A 24,460-nucleotide genomic window follows, 5' to 3' on the forward strand; every position below is an offset into this window, starting at 1 on the left:
TTTGCACAGGAAGGCAGTATTCTCCATAGAAAATCCTAAGGTCTTCTAGAGAAGCAGGACCAATCAGAAATGCCAAGTAATGAGAGCTGATATGATTGTCTCATGCAGTTATGGAGACAGGAAACCCAACAGTTTCATTCCAGAGCAAGCCTACCAGTCTCCTGAGAGTCAGCAAAGAGACCATAGTCAGTTCCAGTTCAAGAATAAAGGCTTTGGAGCCAAGAGGCCATTCTATATGTTGAAGAAGATAAATATCAGACCCCTCCAGAGAGCAAATTCCTTCTTCTATTTGCTCTCTGAAAGCCCCACACAGAAGGGCAGCATCCACCCACAAACATGAGGGCTCTCTTCTTTATTCAGCTAAAGAAACAAAGACTCCTCACCTCCCTCACAAACTCACACAAACCCTCACAAACTCATCTAGAAATGCGTTTTTCCCAACTTCCTGGGCCTCCCATAGCCTAGTGAACATTCCAAATGCATCTCTATCTTCTCCATTTACAATCAAACCAACACTTCTCGGTTATCTCATCCCTCTCACAAACTCCTCTCTCCGGACAGGTGGCTCTCAGCTTCAAGCTCATGCCTTGCATGCATAAGGCCCTGAGTTCATTCTGACACACACAAAACAATGTATGCTTGTTTGGAAGAGGCATCCGCTGGTTCTCAGGGTTTATTCCTGGCCTAGAGCTCAGTAATCATCCTGGCAGTCTCAATACTGCTGGGGATCAAATCTAGGGCAGCTGAAATGCCTTACCCAACTGTCTCTCTGACCCACAATGCAAAACAATTTTTTAATATTCACTCTCCTAAAACAGGCAGAATGATCTCTCTCATATGTGCAATACAAAAATCATAGTTAAAATGCCCAAGGGCAATAGAACTTTAGAACTGAGCTTGCCAGGGAGGAACAGGGGTGGAAAAAACTGAGCACAAACATGGAGTGGTGAGACCGGTGGTGGCAGAGGAAAGTGGTCACTCTGTATCCAGGAAACCCTATCAATAATAATAGTATAAATCATAGTAACTTAAAAAAAAATCTCATAAAAGGAAGAGTGATTCCAATATGAAAGAGCCCACCATTGGCTCATTATTCATTTGTCCTGTCTACAACAATGAACACTCATCCTTGTAGAATCTGTCATACTCACTCTTAATTCTCTCTCCAAGGGCCAGTGTGAATGACCAATATAATAAAGCTGCCTCTCCAGTATGGTCTGAGACTCTCTAGGCCAAATTTCTCATTCACTGAATCCAAAGGAGTCATGAACTTGGGCTTCACCAGCTGACAGGCCACGATTTGACTTCTGGCTTTGTTCTATGTCCTTACAGCCATTCCTTAACACAGGACCCCACCTATTTCTCTAGATAAGGTATCTCTCAAATTGAACTAGATCCCCAATCATGTCACTTTTGTCAAAATTTCTTTGTTCTAGAAAAGTTTCTACTCAGCCTGACCTCAAAATGACATTACTCTTATTTGAAGCTAGACTCCCTCTAATCTGTCCTGTTCCATGATCAAAATGCTTTCCTTATGATGAGTGATCTCATCTTATATCAATGAGGGACAATTTTCCCTACTCCCAAGGTAAGTCACAGCAATGAAAATGTCCCGTGCCAAACCTGGCAAATGTCTGGCAGGGACACTTGCTTACAAGGACTTTAAGAAAATCATCTTTCTCTTAATATTTCCCCACTTCTCAATCAACATCTCCCCTCATTTATTTTAAACTATATAATAATATCTAATTATTAGCTGTTAATATTGTTTATTAATACAGATTAATTATTTTAAATGGTGTATTCTTTTACCTTTAATTTCTACCCCCTTTTTTAATTCATGCAATAGGTCTCTAATTCTACACTTTGAGGATGCTTTTTTTGAGTGGAGAGGCACACCAGGCTTACTCCTGGCTCACTGCTCAGAGATCACTCCTGGTGAGTTCAGGAGACTATCTGGAATGCCGGAGATTACCCAGGCCAGCTGCAAGCAAAGCAAGTGCCTTTCTCACTGTACTATCTCTCTAGCCCTTGGGAATGCACTTTCAAATATACTAAAGACATCTTGCAAAACAAATACACCAAGAACATCTTGCAAAATTCAAATAATGGCTTTAGTGCCCAAGGTCTGACACTTTGAACAGTGGCATATTCCTGAAAACAGGCATATAGCTTCACCATGGGGAATATTATGGCAGTTCTCTGAGGCTTAAGTCATCTCAGGAAATGGCCCCTTATTAGGAAAAGGGCAATGAGGAAGAAGCCAGAAGGTGATGACTAGCATAACTGGAGTACAGATCTGGCAAGGGCCTACCTGCCACCTACTCCTTTGATCACAGATGATTATCACTACAGGGGCTGCCTGGGAGACAGGTCTCCAAAGGAATGCACAGTTCTGTTTCAAAAGCTAAAAGTTGCACAGTAACATAGATTCCAGGAGAATGTCTAGGAAACAACTCAATTAAATTGGCACAGAGGAACAACAGTGATCTCCAGGGACACACTGTTTCCCCAAAAAATGTCAGGTGAGGTTTTTTATGTTTCTCTTTTAATTCTACTCCTAGGAGTACTGAGTGGAACCAATTGCAGCAAGTTCTTTATTGCATGTTACTGGTCAAGAACTTGGTCTTTGAGGATGCCAGGACATGGGAAGCAATTTGCTGTGTCTTGTCTTGAAGTGCTGAAGTATTCATTGTTTGCATCAGGGAACTTTGCATGGGTCACATTGGCCTCTGCATTCATGAACGTACAAGGAGACATGTGCAAGATACCATAACCGGAAATAGACTGGAACTAGAAATAGGCTAAAACTGAAAAGGGAGCCAAATAACTTCCTGGAAAGTGTGCAGAGAAACTGGTTAACCCAAGAAAATCCAGCCTGGCCAACTGAGAGGCCCCTAGGTGGTTTTGCATCACACTTAGCATAACACTAGGGCCTGCTACTTGGAAGACTGTGTCCTTAGAACAGCAAAGACAACTCTGATTTTTCCATAAGAGGAGAGAAAATTGGGGTGAAGACAAGATTGGGGGAGAGAAAGGGTTTGAGCTCCAGGAAAGGAGCTCCTGGGCAGTCCTGGAGTAGCAAGGAGCTAAATTTGCCAACAATGTAAATGTAAACAGACCAGACTGTTGCCCTCAACTTCTTGACACATCCTACACAATGGCCACAGTTCTCACACACCCGGGGAGCCCTCACATATCTGAGTCATACACACCTTGGAAACATTATACCTGAGACTTCATGTACCTGTGAGCCCTCACAGAATTAAAGATCATACCCAGGAATCTTCACATGCCTGAGAGCTCATACAATAAGAAATGCCTCATAACTGTGGAGACCTCAAACACCTGGGATCCCTCATATACCTAGAGACCATACACATCTGGAGACTCATATACTAACATGCAGCTGTCAATCAGGGACACTACCAATTGCCTACTCCTGTGCACTGAAAATGATGAGCTTGTTTGGAGAGAAGAGGTGTTGGAGTATCTTTCCTGGGGTCCCTCTGGGGTCAGCCATCTCTCTTACCACAAGCACAGAGCAGTGCCTGGGGTTGGGGGTGGGCAGAGAAGGGCTAAAGTCAAATGGAGATTCCACAGCAAAGCACGAAAATACCATCCAGGTCCCTGATTCCCACTCCAAGGTTTTTGCCGAAAAAAAAAACTCATCAAGCTGGCATTTTGATGCTTTCCTGTAAATTATTTAGGGGAAGGGGAATAAAACAAACCAGAATTTTGTTAGTAAATATTGATGCTGTAGCTGCTACTTAGAGAAGATTGCAGGCGATGTTTTCAATTAGATTCTCTTTATCTGCCTTTAGAAACCATCTTTTTTTTTTTAAAGGACAGGATTGTTGTGTGTTATTAACACTGACAGCTCAGGCATTCACGTTGTGCTTTGGAGGCATCAGGGGAGATGCAGATCCATCAGCATAATCCTCGCAATGAGCACATGCCGGTGTCAGATGAGACCAGCAGGAATTGCTGTCTTGGCATCACTGCACAAACCTGCTCAGAGCCGCAGTCAATCCATCCCTGCTCCCCTGGTGCTACAGGAACAATGGGGGATGGTGGGGGAGCTGGAGAGCAGAGGTGGGAGGTGGGAGATGGGAACAGCAGAGGTTGTCTCAGAGAAGGAATTTCAGGGGCCCAAGAAAGCACCAAATAGCATGGAAGCGGTTAGTCACAGGATGGCTCCATGACCAGAGCTCAGGAAAGCTTCTTCTTTTACTTCAGTCTTGCAAGCACATGGTCATCGCTCTTGCCCATGAAGCTGAGAATGCTCATGTATGGCCAGTGAACACACCCTGCACAATGGCCACAGAGTTCAGAAGTCCCTCCTTTCTGTGATTAGTGATCAATAAGGTCAATGGACTGAAGGGAGAAAGGGTACGAGGTGGGCTGAACTAATCGAAGAGCACACAACATTGTGGAGAGAACCTGGGCCTGGAGTCAGACAAGAAGGGAACTCAGAGCTGGAATGTGGGAAGGAATCCAGATGGGGGCTCCTATGTGCTGGGGAGAGGGAGGAGCCAGGAGTTCGAGCAGACAGTCCAGAGTCAAACAACGGTCCTCAAACTACGGCCCGCGGGCCACATATTGTATTTATTCCCATTTTGTTTCTTCACTTCTAAATAAGATATATGCAGTGTGCATAGAAATTTGTTCATAATTTTTGTTTATACTATAATCTGGCCCTCCAATAGTCGGAAGGACAGTGAACTGACCCCCTGTTTAAGAAGTTTGAGGACCCCTGGCAGAGGCTCTAAACATGTCTCCGGGTTAGTAGCTATTGTTTCTCTCTGCTTCCAGACCTTCCACCCCTTAAGAAAGCACATGCTCATGCCTTGACACCCCCCCCCCTCTCTCTCTCTCTCTCTCTCTCTCTCTCTCTCTCTCTCTCTCTCTCTCTCTCTCTCTCTCTCTCTCCCTCTCTCCCTCCCTCCCTCCCTCCCTCCCTCCCTCCCTCCCAAGACCTGTATGCACAGGCTACTTTCAGTCTTTTGAATTTATTTTGGAGGGGGATTTTTTTTCTTTTATTCTTTCTATTTTGGGGGAAAGGGTGAGTTTTGAAACGACACCTGGCAATGTTCTTATTCCAATCTCTGTGCTCCAATATCATTCTTGTGGGGCTCAGAATATTGGGTGCTGGGGAATTGAACCCCAGTGGCTACATCAATAAAGCATCTAGGCAGTGTACTATCACTCAGCCCCATAGGTGCTGATGTAAATACACAAATCATTCTCCATTATCCCTGGCCAACCCCATTTGCAGGATCCTCTGAGGTTGTGCAAACCCGTGCACTGAGCACTGAATGCCACAACAGTCAGATGGATCACAACTGCACTCACTCATTGATTCACAAATGACATTAGGGGCATTTCCACAACGGATCTCCTGTAAAAAAAACGCCACTAAAACATTCACAGCAAGCTCTTGCTCCACACCTGTTTCCAATTCTTTGGGAAGATCTACCAAAAGCAGAATTGCTAGCTCAGATGGCAATTTTTTTTTAGTCAACACCAGTTTTTTAGGACAATCACAAGTAGCCTTTTCCTGCCCAGGTACCTCCTTTCATCTGCCAGCACCAAGGCAGCCCTTGAAAGTTGTAGAGAACCCACATGTGTCCTGAGATATTCAAAAATCATCCTAATCTTACTGAATTCCAGTTATTCCTGCAAACCCACAGGGGCTTCCAGAAAAACCAAAAGGGTCTAAATCAGATGTGGCTGGCCAAGTATGATTTCTCCCTAGTCCTGCAAGGACAGAACTCAGTCACATGCGCTCTACCCTGAACAAGAAGGGTGAACACATCTCTTCTTGTCTGTTGGGTAAGAGGAAAGTGAATCAGAGTTTGGCAAAGGCAGTAGGTTGCTATGGGCAAAGCTTGTGGAAAAGCAAGTCTAGGAGATCTGGGGGAGGACAGAAGAATAGATCTGGAGGGATGTGTGCAACTAGTGATATTTGTCTCCATTATATGAGAAAGAGAGAGAGACAGAGAGAGAGAAAGTAAAGCTTACACTCTGTCCCCAGAAAATCCCTTCTCAAACAACTGCTATAGTCCAAGGAGTATTTTAAGGCAGCTCAAGAAGACAAACTCCTGGGACCAGAGTGATAGCACAGTGGGTAGGATATTTGCTTTGCACTTGGCTGTGATCTCCAGCACCCTAAATGATCCCCCAAGCCTACCAGGAGTGATCCCTGAGCATAGAGCCAGGAGTAAGCCCTGAGCACTGTAAGGTATGGCCCCAAAATAAAAACAAGCAAAAGAATACATACTCTTTATTCCAGCCAAACACAAGACCATGGCAGGCAACCATGACTAAGCCCCATCATTTCTTCATCCTAGCAAAGGGAACTAGACAAGTGCCCTGGATCCCAAGTGTCCTCAACATGTCCAATCTCAAATCTCTTCAGCTTCTCATTAGATGCGCTTTTCAGCAGTTCTATATCTCTCATCTCAGACAGTAACCTTTCATGAAGTTAATTAATGGAACATGCTTTTTAAGTTCCCCCTATAATTTTTTTTGATTACAGTTATAAACTCCACCACAGTCACCTTTCCTGCTTTCGTAATTGCTGCTTTGTAAAATTCCAATTATTTCCTCTTTATGAACAATCACCTTTAAAGAAAGTTTTGCTGCCCGTTGTTAGGTGACTTTTGGTTTGATAACAGAAATTATAAACCACCCCAGCCCACTGTTATTGCCCATTAACACCCGAGTCCTGTGATGCAGCGGGTAATTACAGGCTGCTGGGAAGGGCTGTTCTCTCCACCGCTGGCCACACCAGGATTAGTTGCTCAAATGCTTGGTTCCTCTGCTCCATTGATTCTGCAACTTGCAAAGGCAGATACCAGCCTCAAGTCATTCACCTCTGGACTCCTGTAGCAAGTCAGCCCCTGAAGAGGTTGACTGATGGTGGGATGGAGGATGAGGCCTTTCTCTTCCAGCTCAGAGAACGCGTCTGCCACCCTGTCTAGCCGGTTCTGAGGTGAAACGGCGAGTAAACAGCTCGCAGACAGTCAGGCTCGTGGAAATATTCGCTTTATTCGGTGGACAAGACTGAAGTCCAAAGACTCAGCTTCAGTTCCAGCCAAAAAGCCTCGGCCTTCCACAGACCCTTGTTTTTATCCCCCAGAGTCAGGTACCACCCAATGGTGGGATCAGATACCAACCAATGGTGGAAGCAGAATCAGGTACTACCCTAGGGTGGGGGCAGAATGCCAGGTCACACCCTAGGGTACCCAGGTCACACCCTAAGATAGGGGACAATCACCAATCAGTTTAGGGTGAGTAACATAGTAATCCCCCAAAATATTTACATACACAACAGACTCCTAGTGTCAAATACAGGGCATGCCCCTGTGGATCTGTATTTCTCAGAGACTCCCTCTGAATATTTCTCTTTTTTTACATAGTAAGTGTGGGGAGCCTAGCTGATGAAACCTGGAACATAGGACACCTCAGTAATTCCTAATCTGGCCACCCACGTGACCAAAAGGCCCATGCCTTGAGAACAAAGGAAATAGACAAAAATAAAGTAATTCAGAGCAGCCCAATATATCCAGCCAGAAAGAAAAATATAGAGTTTGCCTTTGTGTTAGCAAACATTATTAAGAACTTTGTTTGAATCTTATGCCTTTTAGTAAAACGTGCTCAGGTCTACCTCTGCCCCTCCCTACTACCTGCCCCAATTTATGCTAATGAATGCTTGTAACTGTGATTGGTGTAAAATTTGTAACACCCCTGACGTGTTTCAGCCCTTAAAAGCTGATCCCCCAACAATAAACTTCCCTTTTTGAACAGCATGTGTTGTCTTGAAGGCTTCTTTTACTAATCTCTCTAGTTCTTCTTTACAGGTCGGTTCTGCTCGAGTGAACCCACTAATAACTAGCAACTTTCATTTCCACACCCCCGCGGGTCGGGGGACTCCCATGAAAGTTGCAGAGTGGCACCCAACGTGGGGCTCGAGTTACAGAATCTGATCGGGTGGCAGAGTGCGACGAGTCCGGAGCTAATTACGTCAGGTAAAATAAATTAAAGCAACGTAATTTAGTTAGTCTAATGCCTAGGTAAAAACCGCCACCCCATTACAGTCCCAGAGTAAAGATGGGAACCAGCCCGAGTAAAGGGGCGAAAATTATTATATACAAGAGGAACTAAGAAGTAGGAAGGTTAAAAGTTAAAGAAACTTGTTAAAATTTTTGGATCTGCTCAAAAGCATTATTGTTAACTCAAATCTTAACCCTAAGAGCTTGCAGATTGTGAAAAATGCTCGGGAAAACTTAATAATGGCCTCCAGTGCCGGCTCCCAATCTCTCCAAAGGAAACTCAAAGAAATGTGCTCTCTCTCTACCAGCGTTTACCCCTCCCTTCGAGCTGTCGCCTCAGCTCCCCGGACGCAGACTCGGCAACAACCTTGCTCTCCCCCCCTGCCTTCCTGGCCAGCTGCCGTTTTAGCAATCAGCTAGCAGGGCGGACACCCCTCCCCCCGCTAGCTCTAGCTCACTGCTGGAGCTCCCACAGCCCCTCCGGCTGAGGATGTCGAGGCAGCAGCCCCAGATCCAAAGCTCCCCAGAGCGCCCCATTCATAAAACCTTTTGGTGTTTTAAAAATTTAAATGTACACACAGGTATTAAAATCTGAGTCTTTTTATATTTCTATTAGAAAATTTATTTTAATTCTTAAGGTATTTAAAAAAAATGTTAAAAATAATGTGGTTAACCTTTTTAAATAATATAGTTAATTTTATTGCAGTTAACACCCAGGTGTGCTTCATAATACCCTTAGTTTTAATTTTGTGCTAAAGAAATTGTTCTTTACCTTTGCATTACAACAACTATCCTTTTAAGTGTATTCTAAAGGTCAGCACATTATACAAATCTGTACATTTGTGTCAAAGTAAAAAAAATCTAGTATTAATAAAAATATATATATATTTAATTTTATAAGTAATATTATAAAAGCAAATTAACTAGTATCAAATATAATTTTGGTCTTAAGTTCTAGGTGTAAAAATGCATCAAATGTCTTTATATTTTATAATGTCTAAACATTTTGTTAATTTGGTATCTAATATTTTTTACAAATTATTCACTTAAAGTCTTCAAAGTAAAAACAGTTGTCTTTTAAAGTCAGTTTTTTATACCTTTAATAATCATAGTTCATGCTCTCGTGTTTAATCATAAAAATTTTAACACTTTATTACAGCTCTTACTATTCTACTGTGAAACCAATTTATAACAAACCTGTTCATTTTCAGCAAATAATATCATACTTCAGAGTGGAAACTCCTTTTTCAGTGCTCCCCTAACCATTTCACTTAACAAAATTTTTTTTAATTGCTAACATTTTACTTCATGTTTTAAATTTCAAATTAGAATTGTTTTAAAAATGTTTTGTGTTAAAGCTAAACCTTAAAATTTATTTTCAGCAAAGTTCCACTCCAGCTACATTAAAAAAATTTTTTTACAAACATGCCGGCTAAATATTTAAAAGCGCTTGTCAATTTTTCTAATGCAAGTTTTAAATAAATCCTCTTGTCTGTTCATGTGTGTGTGTTATGTGTAAAAGTGGCCACAATGTTGTGTTTCGTGTTGTTTGTTTTGTCTATTTGTTATTTTTGCATTTCATAATAATACAATTTTTAAAGTCTTATCCATTTTTGAAATTTCAATTATTTTTTTTTTTTTATCTAACTTAGTCTGGTCATCTAACTAACTGTAAAATCCTGCTAAAAAATCCTGTGCTAAGCCAGCTTTGTCCTAACAGCATGGCAAAAAGTGTGGGGGATGGTAAAATCCAAAATTTTTCAATGGCCATCCGGAATAACTTTTCCCTGAAAAATTTCTGAACTTTACAATCCCCAACTTTCCTGCTATGTGTAATTTAAGGCCTAATAAATATAAATTTGAACAGCAAAAAAAAAAAAAAAAAAAAAAAATAGCATCTAGCTTTAAAATATAACTAATAAGTTTAAAAAAAAAATCATTTAAGTTCAGGTTAAAAGTTTTTGAACAATTGGCTATCATTAATTATAAAATTTTTTAAGGCTAAAGTCTGGCAAAAGTCAGAAGGCATTCCTGTGGCATTCAAAAATAATCATTTTACCTCCTGCCAAGTTGTTTTCTTATAAACCTCCTACAGCTTCCTGCAGTCCTGTCCTCATTCACTTCAAAAAAGCCTGCCACCCCACCTGCTAGCTGCCATTCCTGCGAACCTGTTTCTGACTGACTCCACCTTTAACAATGCTGAATTTGGTACTCTGCCTGGCTGTCCTTAATGCCCACTGCCACCAACCACCCCCCTTCGCACCAAGGCTTCATTAATTTGTTTGCTACACTTAACTCTCCCTTGCAAGACGTTGACAACACCTCTGGTTCCTTCCCTTCCCCTTTTATGGCGCCAAAGCTCTTCAGAACTCTGCCTGCTTCCCCACCCTTCCAGCCCATGCTGTCCTCCGAACCCCCCTCCTCTTCTCAGCTCATCCTTGTCATAATCAACGCCTCCGCCCAGACGCCTTCGGTACCTGCTATTCACCCACCTCACCGGCCTAAATTGCTGCCTTGACCTGCCTTACTTCACCAATGACACCAACCTTCTGCGATGCGGTATGAAGCTTCAAGAACGTGGCTTAACTTTAAAACTAGTGGTGGGACTTGAACTTTGCCCCTTGGTACCCAATATGATTCCCCCTATTTAAAATTGTAATCAAATTCTTGTCGTTAATTTCTCCTTTCAGTTCATAATTGCCCCCAATTCAACGTTTCTTGCCTGTTTTCACTGGTTTATCTCCCCCATTGTTTTACATTTGTTTCTTTAGTCCTAGAACTACTGTGTTTTGGTTGTTTTAATGCCAAAATTAACTGTTAAATCAAAAATTGCCTTATTACCTCTTAAATATAACTTTGTCTCTCTCCCGCTGCAGTATAAAAACATTGCCTCCACCCCAGCCTTATTGAAAGGCCTGGGTGTTACTGGTGTAAGCACAAAAATCTATTCATTGGTTCATACTCTAAAATCTGTTAATGCCTCATAACTGTTGTTAAAAATGTTTACAAACTTAGAAAAAGTTTACACTACTTAACTGTTCAATCCCTAGCAGTATTAGAGCAGAAAAACTGCCGTGGTTTAAAATTAACCTTTTTTGAGGGAGGGGGAAATTTGTGTCATCCTTAGAATAAAATGTTGCTTTTTAAAATAAACTTGACTTAGCTAGAGATAGCATTAGACTTATGGTAGAAAGTCTAGAGGATAGAAATAAACAGGGATTAAGATGAGTCCTGATATAAAAATTGGTCCTCTACCTCATCCTGGCTGTCTAAGCTGCTACCTAATTCGGTCCTTTCATTGGCTTTTTGCTAATTTTTCCTTTGGCCCCAAGGCATTCTGTCGCCTCACAAGTTTGTTAAAAATCCGGTTACTGAGATTGCCCTAATGTTCAGTATAGGTCCAATATCAGTGGCTCTCCTAAATGCACCCCAAAGAACTTGAAGCCTTGGATATACCTCTGAGCTTTAAGGAGTTTTGAGTATCTGGCTAAACGCCCCTGCTTGCTCTGCTCCTGGCTGTGGAGATGCCCATGACGGGGAATAGTTTGGTGCCAGTGTCTGGGTGCAAACATGGCATTCCTAATATTTTGCGCGCAAAAACTTTTAATTTGGTCTCTTGTTGCCATGTCCAGAACTGGAAGCCCACCAAATAACCTAAGACAGGTGACTCCACCCACTTTGCTCTTCTTCTTTTATTATTACAGTAAAGGGGGAACTGTGGGGAGCCTAGCTGATGAAACCTGGAACATAGGACACCTCAGTAATTCCTAATCTGGCCACCCACGTGACCAAAAGGCCCATGCCTTGAGAACAAAGGAAATAGACAAAAATAAAGTAATTCAGAGCAGCCCAATATATCCAGCCAGAAAGAAAAATATAGAGTTTGCCTTTGTGTTAGCAAACATTATTAAGAACTTTGTTTGAATCTTATGCCTTTTAGTAAAACGTGCTCAGGTCTACCTCTGCCCCTCCCTACTACCTGCCCCAATTTATGCTAATGAATGCTTGTAACTGTGATTGGTGTAAAATTTGTAACACCCCTGACGTGTTTCAGCCCTTAAAAGCTGATCCCCCAACAATAAACTTCCCTTTTTGAACAGCATGTGTTGTCTTGAAGGCTTCTTTTACTAATCTCTCTAGTTCTTCTTTACAGGTCGGTTCTGCTCGAGTGAACCCACTAATAACTAGCAACTTTCATTTCCACACCCCCGCGGGTCGGGGGACTCCCATGAAAGTTGCAAGTAAGAAGCACTGTCTTCATTAGGCTTTTTTTTCCTCCCTAATCATAATCATGGTCAGTGTGATTTCTTTTTCTTCCAACCCATTCAAAAAGAAATGATCTCAAAGCAGTACAGTTATGATAGAGAAGTAACTACTATGATAATGATAGTTGGAATGATCACTCTGAACAAGAACTGAGTGCTGAAAGAAGATAAAGTGATATATCTGGCTCAAAAATATGCTATATGGAGCCAGAGTAATGGTCCAGTGGGAAGGGAACTTGTCTTACATGCATCCCACATCAATTTGCTCTTCAGCACGCCATATGGTTCCCAAGTTCACCAGGGAGTGGGCCTTGAGTTTAGAACCAGGAGTTAGCCCTGAGCATTTGCTGTCTGACCCAAAATTATATATAAACATAATAATAAAATCAAAATAAATAGATGTGCTTCACTTCTTTAGGCACATGCCTATATTTTTTTAGCATCTATCCTAACTTCCAAACCACCATTTTATTTGCTTGAAGTAAAAGGAAAATGCACACACTTCAACACCACTGGAAGCATCCTTCCAGATTTAGATCATATTGCCCAAGTTTTCCCTGTCATTTTGCCTGCTCTCAATTTTGACAGCAGTTTTTAGGCAATTTGCCTTTATTAAGTCTTTCTCAAGTATTCAACTTAATTTCCATGGAAATGACAGCTCTATTACCTTCATACTCAAATTCCATCAGTACTACCATATTCACCTAATTTTCTAATTGCAATAACAAACATTTCGCATAAGGGGATTTGAAAGAGCATAACTGGCTCTTGCTAAGCATATTGTTTCCTAGATTGGAAGAGCACTGAAGAGCTAGGGAGCAAGACCTGGACCAGTGTGTTGCATCCAGGAAAAGGAACAACTCCAGTTAGCACAGTAAGATCAGTTAGAACAGTGATGTGCTGGTAGGTGTTTAACAAGAAGCTATAATAGGTAGGTGTGTTCTGGAAATAAAACACTGTAAGTGATGAAAAATCACCAGATATAAGAGTGGTAATTATTACATTTTACCTACCAATTTCAAAAAAATAAATGTTGGATACTGATGAGAATGTGATGAAATAAGCATCTCTTGCCCTACCTGGAGGGTTTGTGTCCTTGGAAGAACAGTAAGTCTATGTACCCCAGTCTCCACCCCAGAGCAATGGAACTGAGATGCTTCTAGCCCAAGTGACTTGATTCATTCAGATCCATTGCATGGTCCATCCAACTTAATACTCTCAAACTAAAAACCAGATGTTGGGGGGTGTGATGGTTGAAATGCCTGAAGAGAAAAGCAAGACCTCAAATTTTATATCTGACATAAAATCTATTCAATCCATAAATACACATTTATGTTCACATAGGACATAGTGAAATGCCAAAACTAATCCTCTGAGCACCAAAATTCTGAAATATTTTTGTGATTGTTTAATTCAATTTTCTTATTTTATGAATCATCTAAGAAAAAAATTTTGTTTTTTATTTTTGGGAGGGGGCCACATCTGGCAGCACTCAGAGGTTACTCCTGGCTCTACACTCAGAAATGACTCATGGCAGGCTTAGGAGACCATATGGGATACTGAGGATCAAACCTGAATCAGCTACATAAGGTAAAAATTCCCTACCCATTGTGCTATCACTTTGGCCCCATGTTTTGATTTTTGATCAAGAAGTAAATAATAAACTCAGGAATGGGATGAGTGACTGAGCACTCATCTTTCATGTGTGAGCACCTAAATATAATGTCTGGCACAGAAACACGTCACCAAGCAAAAGTCTAGTACATATACTCACAGTTTGCTAGTGACGATAGTTGCAAAAGATGAAAAAAGGTGAAATTTTCAGATGTAAATCCAAAAACCAAGTCCAATAAAGCCAAATAGTTCAGGGGTACTACCAAGGAACCTGAATATAAAGGAAACCCTAAGTTACAGAATTGTGGTGCGTCTGTGAAGGGAGGTGGTTTTGTATCCTAAAGAAAATACTATCTTAGAGCCAGGAGAAGTTCAGAGGGCTGGAGTACATGGACATGCTTAATATGTGGGAATCCCAGTTCCCTAGGTATTGTGAGAAAATAAAAAAACAAGGGCTGACTTGGAATGTGGCAATACTCCCAAATTTTAAGAAAAATTGAAATCTTAAAATACAAAAAAAAAAAAAAACAGAGTTAGAGAGCATCATTCCCAATGCCCCCACCTGCTCACAGAAGCCAGTGTGTTTCCTGACAGAAACTCCTAGAATTAGCACCCTTCTGCCATGCCCTCCAAGAGCCATAGCTGTGACACTGACAGATACATGGAGGGTATGGATGCTTGTCATTCCTGGGGAGGCTCTGGCTCACAATGCCAACCATACATGTGAGCCAGGAAGACTTGGAAGGACAAAGCTGGGTGTCAGCACTTAATAGTGCCTGGAGACAAACAAGATTTGCTCAGAACAGAAGCCACGTTATCATGTGAGCATCAGGATGACCCCCACCTGATAACCCCCAGGTGGGGATCTGACATCCTAGAACAGGGATCCTATGGACCCTATGGACATGAGAGAAACTGCATTTGCATGTTCCCATGTAGTGGAAACCCAGGAACACATTTGAGAGGTCAAAGAGGAGTAAAGGGTTAATTATGTGTCTTCACAGTTGTTCACAGGACCAAATTAAGGTTGGGCCCCGGAATGAAGTTTTAGCCAGTGTGAGTTAAGCAAGGAAGCTTCTGTTGTCTACACTTGCAAAGGGGTTGAGCATGGCACTGGCTTTTCAGGGCCAGACTTAAACTTTGTCCTGGGTTCTCTAACCACCTAGTTCTGCTCTGGGTTATAACACCATCTTTCTCTGCAGTGGGCTTTTCCATGATGTATTACTGAAAAGTGTATTTTTCTGTACTGGTGGGTTCTTGGGAATTGAATAAAAGCTTTGCCTACAAAACTCAAATGTTTAGAAAGTTAAGAGTTTATTGTACATTTGAAGTAGATAAATCAGGTCTCCCCCAAATATCCAGCCTCTTTTACCCATGTACATTTCTTGTTAAGTCCCAAGCTGACCAATCCGATGTACCACTTCCTATATCTGCCCCTACCTCATGGGCTCTCTATGTGTGATGGCCTGGTCTCATGCCTATGCTGTTCTCTATCCAGTGTATGCTTTCCTATTCTGAAATCTTATCACTAGGCTTCTCTTAACTGTGCCCTGTTGCCACACCCAAGTTTTCCTTAAGTCTTCAGCCTACCATCTGTCTGAGTGTGAGACCCCTGCATGATTCTGCCTGCCAACTGTCTGGGCATGGGACACACTTACCTGATCCTGCAGTCTGCCTTGGTCATAGGTGATGTGGGGAAAATGGCTTGACTCCTCCCTGGAAACTAGAACTCCAGCTCTGTTAGTGACAAAGCCTTCTAGAATTGGGGTGGACCAACTCCTGGAAGAAAAGGCCTTGCCAAGAAGCCCTGAATAATTAATTTGTTTGGAAAAATCCTAACTGCACTTTCTAAATATGTCTGCACTTTTCTCCCCTCGTGTTGCCCACTATTTTACAAATAAATTGTCTCTGTCTTCCTCTGACTCCATTTTTGCTGAGTTTCAATCATGGGCCTGTTAATTAGGCCTGTTCCTCACCGCACTTTGGTGTCTTTGGTTCTATGACTGGGGCTGCAGGGAAAAGCAGCTAAAGAGGACTAATTAAGACTCCAAATGCTTTCAAGAATGTCCATGGAAAGGAACAAATTAACTGACGATGCCAAAAAGGCAATATTGCCCCAGTGGGGCCGCCACATATGGAGATAACATTAAGATGCACCATCGCCATTGAGAGGAGCCATGAATTATGAGTGATATTCAGTCCCATTACCTCAGAGGTGTCAGATGTAATAGCAGAAAAATGCTATAAGCAGTTAGAAGACAAAACAAATGGAAGTTAAGAAAGCCCTGGTGGAGAAAACTGAAGGATGGGGAAAGATAGATTGGGGTGGTGAGGAGTGACTTTGCTCACAGACAAAGAATAAGGCCTATGCCAAGTGACCTCTGGTCACTGACCATCTTTACAAACATGTGACATGAGATTTGGGAGAGAGGACGCTCCTCCCAGCTATTTTCTTTGAATAAATGAGAAAATCTGCTCTGTGTAGGCAGAGAGGAGTCACCAAAGTCCTCTTGGAGTTACTGCACCTCCAAGTGCTACCCCAAAAACACCATCTGTATCATCTGTAAATATCTCTCTCTCTCTTTTATTTTGGGGTCACACCTAGTTATGCTTAGGGTGTATTCCTGGCTCTATGCTCAGGGACCACTTCTGGCAGAGCTCAGAGAACTATATATAATGCTAGGGAACAAATCAGGGTCAGTCATATGTAAACCAGCACCTTATGCCCTGTACTATCTTTCTAGTCCGTGACTTTATTTAAAATGCAGATTACCAGGAGCTGGAGATATACAATACTGGAGGTATGGGAGGCACTTGTCTTGCATGCAGACATTTTGGCTGGCATCTGTTCCATCCTGGAACCACATGAGAACCCAAGGACCACTAGGGTTCATTCCTAAGTACAGAATCAGGAATGGCCCCTAAGTCCCACCAGATGTAGTACAACCCTCCACCCTCCAAATTCACAATATTAGGATTCCCCAGCCTCCTCCAATGGGTCCAGTTTTCCAAATCAGATGTAACTCTGCCTCCTCCATTGGTGTTGGGAGTGGGAGCTACATTTTCTCCAGTCTGCACTGGCTGTGGCTGATTGAACTCTTTCACCCCTTTGGGGTTCCTGTTGCCAAAAACTACCCCTTTCCCATTTCCAAGGAGAATCTCGTGAGCTCTTTGACCCCATGGGGAACTGGGGAACACAACACCTAAGGAGGAATTTGTCCACCCTGATGTCCTCATTAACATGAGTGTTTCCATTTGAAGGTACATGCTAAGATACTCCAAGGTGAAGAAAGAGTATGGCATGAAACAGAATTCTCCAGACACTTTAAACAGACCCTTTTGGCAGTTCCCCAATCCTTCTTCCCCATGTAAGTGTTCCAAGGAGCTAAGTGGAAAGGGTCAGACAAAATCAGGGTCTCCTTTCTCTTAACTCACAACTACAGAAAGATAGAGGGGCCAGACCATTCTCAAGAGACAAAGGAAAATCCCAACATCATGGCAGCAGGTTGAGAGACTGCTTGGAGTTTGGAGTTTGGAGAGTCTGGGGGTCCATGGGTTCTAGCTTGCCTCCTTTTATCTGAAAGGTAATTCTCATTCAGAAGGGAAGATGGTGATTCTCAGAGGGTAAAGTACAAACTGGCAGCAGGAGACTTTAAACTCAGGTTCAGAAGTGCCTGGCTGGCCAGAGCAGATGAGAATCATCAAAGTCAGGGTCAAGGACATTTTCTGCTATATCTTTCTCTAACAATCAGCTTTAATGGAAAGGGCACTAACAACATACCAGCAGGACATGACAAGAACCTTTGAGCAACACAACCTAGGGAGGAGAGGCTGAGGGCACTGCTAGCAACACAGAACAGAAAAGACCAGAGCAAAATAACAGAACAGAAGAGGACAAGGAAAGAACAGAACAGAACAAGAATGAAACAAAAGAAGAATAGAACAGATGAAAACAAAAACACCACAACACAAGAACAGAACAGAACAAAAACAACAAAATTGGGAACAGAATAGAACAGAACAGAACAAGAACAGAAATAAACAGAACAGAACAGAACAAGGAAAAGAACAGAATAGAAAAACAAAACAGAGCAAGTACAAAACAGAACAGAATAGAAAACAGAACAAGAACAAAACAAAAGGGGCCAGAGAGATAACATGGAGATAAGGCATTTGCCTTTCATGCAGAAGGACGGTGGTTTGAATCCTGGCATCCCATATGGTCCCCCATGCCTGCCAAGAGTGATTTCTGAGCGTGAAGCCAGGAGTGACCTCTGAGCACTGCCAGGTGTGATCCAAAAACCAAAAAAAAAAAAAAAAAAAAAAAGAACAAAACAAGATTAGATCAGAACAAAATAGAACATAACTAAAATGGAAAAAGAATGGAATAAAAACAGAACAAAATCAAGAACAGAACAAGAAAAGAACAAAAACAGAATAACTAGAATAGAAAAAATAGAACAGAGCTAGAACAGAGCAGAGCAAAATAACAGAATAGAACAGAAAATAACAGAAGAGAACAAGAAAAGAACAGGAACAAACAGAATATATTAGAAAATAACAGAACAGAAAAATAAAAACAGGATAACATCAAGAACAGACTAAAACAGAACATAACAAGAACAGAACAGAGCAGAACAACAGCATAATAGAACAGAATAGAATAAGAACACAACATGACAGAACACAATAGAACAGAACAAGAACAGAAGAGAACAAAAACGGAACATAAAAACCAATTTCAGAACAAAGTAAAACAGAACAAGAACAGAAACAAAACAGAAAATGGAACAAGAACAGAACAAAAACAGGAACAGAATAGAACAGAAGCAAGAACAGAAGAACAAACTATAACAGAACAGAACAGAACAAAAAGAAAATAGAACAGAACAAGAACAGAACAGGAACAGACCAGAATAGAACAGAACAAAACAATAACAGAAAAGAACAAAAACAGAACAGAACAAGAGCAAAACAAAAGAGGCCAGAATGATAGCACAGCAGTAAGGTGTTTGCCTTGCACAATGCTGACTCAAGATGGACTCGGGTTTGATTCCTGGCATCCCACATGGTCCCCTGACCCTGCCAGAGTGAATTCCGAGCATAGAGCCAGGTATGTATGGCCCATGAGCACCGCTGGGTATGACCAAAAAGCCTAAATAAATGAATTAATTTTTTTTTTAAAAAAAAAAGAACAATTGGGGCCGGGCGGTGGCACTAGAGGTAAGGTGCCTGCCTTGCCAGTGCTAGCCTTGGACGGACCGCGGTTCGATCCCCCGGTGTCCCATATGGTCCCCCAAGCCAGGAGCGACTTCTGAGCGCATAGCCAGGAGTAACCCCTGAGCATCACTGGGTGTGGCCCAAAAACCAAAAACCAAAAAAAAAAAAAAGAACAAAACAAAACAAGAACAACAGAACAAGAACAGAAAAAAAATCAAAAGAACAAAATAGAACCGGAGCCCTTATCCCTGGCCTGGGGGGTGCTGGGAGGCTTGGCAGGCCCCCAGCCGTCCTTGTCTTTTTTCCCTGACTCCAGGCCTTCCCTGGGTGCCAGCTCAGATGGCCAGAAGTGGGTTCAGGTGGACTCTTATTGGTCCTCAGGCTTCCCCCCACCTCTCCCTACACTAATGGAAATGCGCTTTGGGAGGAGGGCAGGCCGTATTAATAGTGGTTTATGTTGGGACAGTCACTGGAATTTTTTTCTCCTTGTTTTCCTATTGATAGTATTGTATGCATATATTTTATATATCCATAACATCCATCTTGTATTGTGACCTTGATACTGTCCTACAAATCTCATTTCTAATATTTTACTGCCTCAGTCCCAACCCATATTTCCCCCCATCTTCCCATGTAGGTGCAGCTCATGACATGAAGCTCACCACATAGAGTGATAAGTGCAGTTAGAGAAATAACTACACTGAAAACTATCATAACAATGTGAATGAATGAGGGAAAAGGAAAGCCTGTCTCGAGTACAGGTGTGGGTGGGGTGGGGAGTAGATAGATCTGGGAAATTGGTGATGGGAATCCTGCACTGGTGAAGGGGGTGTTCTTTAAATGACTGTAATCATACAATTACAATTATATTTATAATCATGGTGTTTAAATAAAGATAATTTATAAAAAAAATAAAAGAAACAGGTTTAAGTTTAGGATGGCTTATGAAACCTTCTTAAAAGGTTTATCTTAGAAGCCACATATGTTGGCTAAGGCCTTATTATTAATAAAGCTAAAGTCTCCTGAAAAAAAAAAAAGAACAAAATAGAACAAGAATAGAGCATAACAAGAACAGAACAAGGTCAGAACAAAACAAGAACAGAAAAGAACAATGACAGAATAAAATAAAAGAACAGAACAGAAATTCTCTCTCTTTTTTGTTTTGTTTTGTTTTTTGGGGGGAATCACACCCGGCAGTATTCAGGGGTTACTCCTGATGCTCAGAAATTGGTCCTGGCAGGCTCGGGGGACCACATGGGATGTCGGGATTCAAACCGCCATCCTTCTGATTGCAAGGCAAATGCCTTACCTCCATGCTATCTCTCTGGCCCCAGAACTTCTCTTTTTCATGGACTCATACAATTCAATCTTCTATGAATCATTTTTGTTAATTATCTGCTATTCCTTCTTTTATTGTGGGTCTATACCCTGCATTACTCAGGGGCTTTTGTTGGCTCAAGCTTAGGCATTGCTTCCTGTGGTGTTTCAGGAACCAGTCAGTACTAGGAATAAAACACAGGTCTCCTGTTTGCAACATCTGTACTTGAGCCTGCTGGCCATCTTCCCTGGCCCTGGAATGGTGTTTCTGAGACACGTGTCCAGCATATCCAGACCAGAGCATCACAGCAGTTCTAGTATAGAATTCACAGCCTACAGCCTCCCCACCAGCCCTTCCCTCCCTACTTCCCTGTTCAGACTATAAACACATTAATTTTCACAAGCATTAAGGCAGGAGAGACTCGGGAATCAGGAGTCTGGAAATGAGAGACTTTTTCCTTTTTATTTAAACACCATGGTTACAAAGTTGTTCATGGTGAAGTTCATTCTTATAATGTACACCACCCTTCACCCATGAAATTTTCCTGCAACCAATGTCCCCAGTTTCTGTCCCATCCTTCCCCCTGCCTGCATCTGGAGTAGACAATTTATTTTCTCTCTCTTTTTTCCTCTCTCTTCCTTTATTTTTCTTTTAGACATTGTGGTTAGCAATATTATTACTGAGGGTACCGTGCATATCATTTTATCTCCATTTAACACCCAGTTCTTGTTCAGAATGATCATTTCCAACTATCACTGTCATAGTAGTTCATTCTCTGCCCTACCTGCTGCCCTCCTCCACTATTTGTGCCAAGCTTCCTATCACGGACTGTTCCTCCTGACCCTCATTTCTATTGTCTCTGCATACAGTTATTATACTATCTTTTTAACCTTATATTCTACAAATAAATTGAGATTATTCTATGTCTATCTCTGTCACTCTGACTCATGGAAATGAGAGACTTCATTTACTAGACATCAACTTTCAATGGCTTTCTTCAATATGGCACCTATTATAAGAGAGAAACATACATTAAATGACATCTCTAAAGCAAGGAGCATTCTTCCCTTCCTGGCAATACCTGAGTTCTAGGTTCCTTAAAACCCTATGCCCCTTCAAACATCACCGCCCCCTCCATGACCCATGCCCTGCTCCTCAAAGGGGCCAACAGCACCATTGACCAGCCTGCAGTTTGACCAATAGCAGCTGAGAGAGAGAACCTGGTACCTCCAAGTCAGCATCCCTGGGCCCATCAATGGTGAGAGGGAATCCAGAGGCCATGTTGACTGAGGAGATATGTTTGAACAGCTAGTCCTGGAGAGCTGGTGATTACAAGGGATTTATCTGAGCTACATGAGCACAGGAGGACTTATGACTGCCTTGGTCTCAGGAGCTAATTCGTTTTGGGGGCTAAATGCCTATCTCTGTTCTACCAAAACACACACACACACACACACACACACACACACACATATAACAGAGACATGTACACAGAAGCATGGAGCAGGGTTCAATTGTCCACTGGAGCCATTGAATGTGCCATTTCTATTGAAAGGCAAAAGAAGAAGGTACAAAAGAAGAAGGTGGTTGGAAGAGGGTGGCGGAAAAGCTAAGAGCCACGTTTCCGATCTTTATGAAACAAATGCAGGGTGGGGGTGTTCTAGACTGCTCCAGGTTGGCATTCATGGTTCCCTAAATATGGTGCCTTGCTGGTCTCCAGTAGGAACACTAATACCACCTAGTCAAGCTGTGATCTGTTCCCAGCACAGACTTCTCTCCCCTTCCTACTCACCCCTCTCTCTTTCTTCTTCTCTTTCTTCCTCCTCCATCAACTTCTTTCCCCCGCCCCATTCCTCACACTTATTCTGGGGCTTGGATTTCTCCATTGCTTCCCTTTGCCAAAACACACCAATCTTTCAAACCTTCAGTCTTTTCATTCCTCTTCACATCAAGAGCACATACCTTTCCTCCAAGCTCACTCTGTTACTATCTCTCTCACATGCTTAATTTTTATCTTTCACTGATGTATGTCTACAACGACCTCTACCTTGGTCCTTGGACATTTGGAAGATGAGAAGGGTGGATGTTCACTTTCCAGTCCAGTTTGTCCCTAAATCCCCCTTTATGATGGACGTTTGATATATCTGAACAGCAGGCCCTGATAAAAGTTAGCACTTGATCCAGATGATGATTTCCAGCTTGCCTAGGTTAGTAACTCATTCTTTCTTACACTTACAAACAGATCCATCAAAAGTTCACTCTTGTTAGGATGGGAATGAGTTGATGAAGTTGGTCTCAATGGGAGTCATAACTGAGGCTTAGACCACTGTTTTTTTTTACCTTCATCCAACTGTAACCCCCTTCTAGTCTTGTTTCCACTTGGCCTCCTAGACTCATGCCAGAGCCTCCTGTTTAAATAGTTTTCATCTGTGGCCCTCTTGGAATGTCATAAAGGGCCTAGAGATAAAAAAAAAAACACTGCCTTAAGGCAAATGCTTCTTTTCAATGCTGCCACATGAAACATCTAATTTTATTCTTAATGGATTATTTCAAGAAATTTAGTAACAGATAGAAAGAAGAAATGCAGCTACCCAATTCTAAAATGGAATCAAGGAAATATTTGGGTGCTTATTCTAGGGAAAAGTGAGGCATTTTGAAATGGCCTTAAAAAAAAGGCAGTGAAATGGATGGGTTCTTATGAGCAGGAGCTGTGGGAAAGTGGAATGGGTGGGTTCCAGGGTGCAGGAGGAAATACTAATACTAGCTTGGAGGAGAGAATCCCTTTCTGGTTAGCAAGAGAAAATCAAGTTGTTGAAGATAAAACAACAAGTTTATGGAGGGGGATGTAGAGGATTGTGGCTACTGACTTCTATTTTGTGACTTATTGAGTGAGGGGTAGGACAGGGTTGGGGGAAGAACATATTCCCCTCCTGGAACTGGGGTATCTAGTGCTTAGGGAGAGTTTGTGAATGAAGTGATCTGTAATACTAAGCTGGCATTTCTGAGAATCTCAGGAAGGCATTCTTGAGAGTTGAAGAAGCTTAGAATGATTTCCCTGAGTCCAGCTAAGCCTCTTCTGGGATAAAATTCAGCCTGGACTGTTGAGAAATGCTTTGGCTCCTCCATCAAGTGGCCGAAGCATCCTTCTACCAGGCATCTGAAGCTCTCCCAGAGGTCTAAGGGCACCCACAAAAGGGCCCTCCTTTGTGAAGTGGGAAAGCAGGAGAGGAAATTCAAGCATGGACAAGAGTTGCTGCATAGCCTCAGATTTGAATCTCCCTAACAACTTGGACCTGAGCAGAGAATCATGAAGAGAACTTCACCCACTCTCTGAAACAAGTCTTGCTCAAGCATCTAGTTAGTCTCAGCAGGGACTATCTAACAGATTTTTCATCCAACTTTTATAAAGTAATTCACATTCTCTACAATTATGACCTAGCATCTCAGGGGGTCCTGATTCTAAAGGGCCTAGCTATATTCTGCTCTTTTCAGCACATCTCAAGACTGGGCCACTTGACCTGGAGAAGCAAGTGGCAGCTACAACAGAGGCTTTGCTAATCTTTGCTCTAGTTGGTTTCTTCTTAGTCATACATTGGTCCTAAAAGATTTAATTTAATTCTTCAATTAAATCCATCAATAGCAAAGTAATTTATGTACCAGAGTCTTTGCATGCACAGACCATCTTTCCACTGCCCTTGCTAGGTGTGAATCACATGTCACCACCTGAGTCTAGTGGGAAAATGAAGATTTGGTAGCAAGTAAGGGTCATAACTGGGCTTTTTTTTTTTTTTTTTTTGCCCAGGACTAAGATACTTAACTACCTAAAAGTAATGGGAATCCAAGTATTCCCAAGAGAGTAATAAAAATTCTTCCTTCTGTATATGAAGACATAGTGTTATCACTGCATACACAGAGCAATTGGGAAACAATTGAAATGGGAACAGGAGCATCCAAACAACTATCAACGGCAAGTCTGGAAAGCAAAT

Source organism: Suncus etruscus, chromosome 15 (genome assembly GCF_024139225.1).
Source record: "Suncus etruscus isolate mSunEtr1 chromosome 15, mSunEtr1.pri.cur, whole genome shotgun sequence".
Taxonomy (NCBI): domain Eukaryota; kingdom Metazoa; phylum Chordata; class Mammalia; order Eulipotyphla; family Soricidae; genus Suncus; species Suncus etruscus.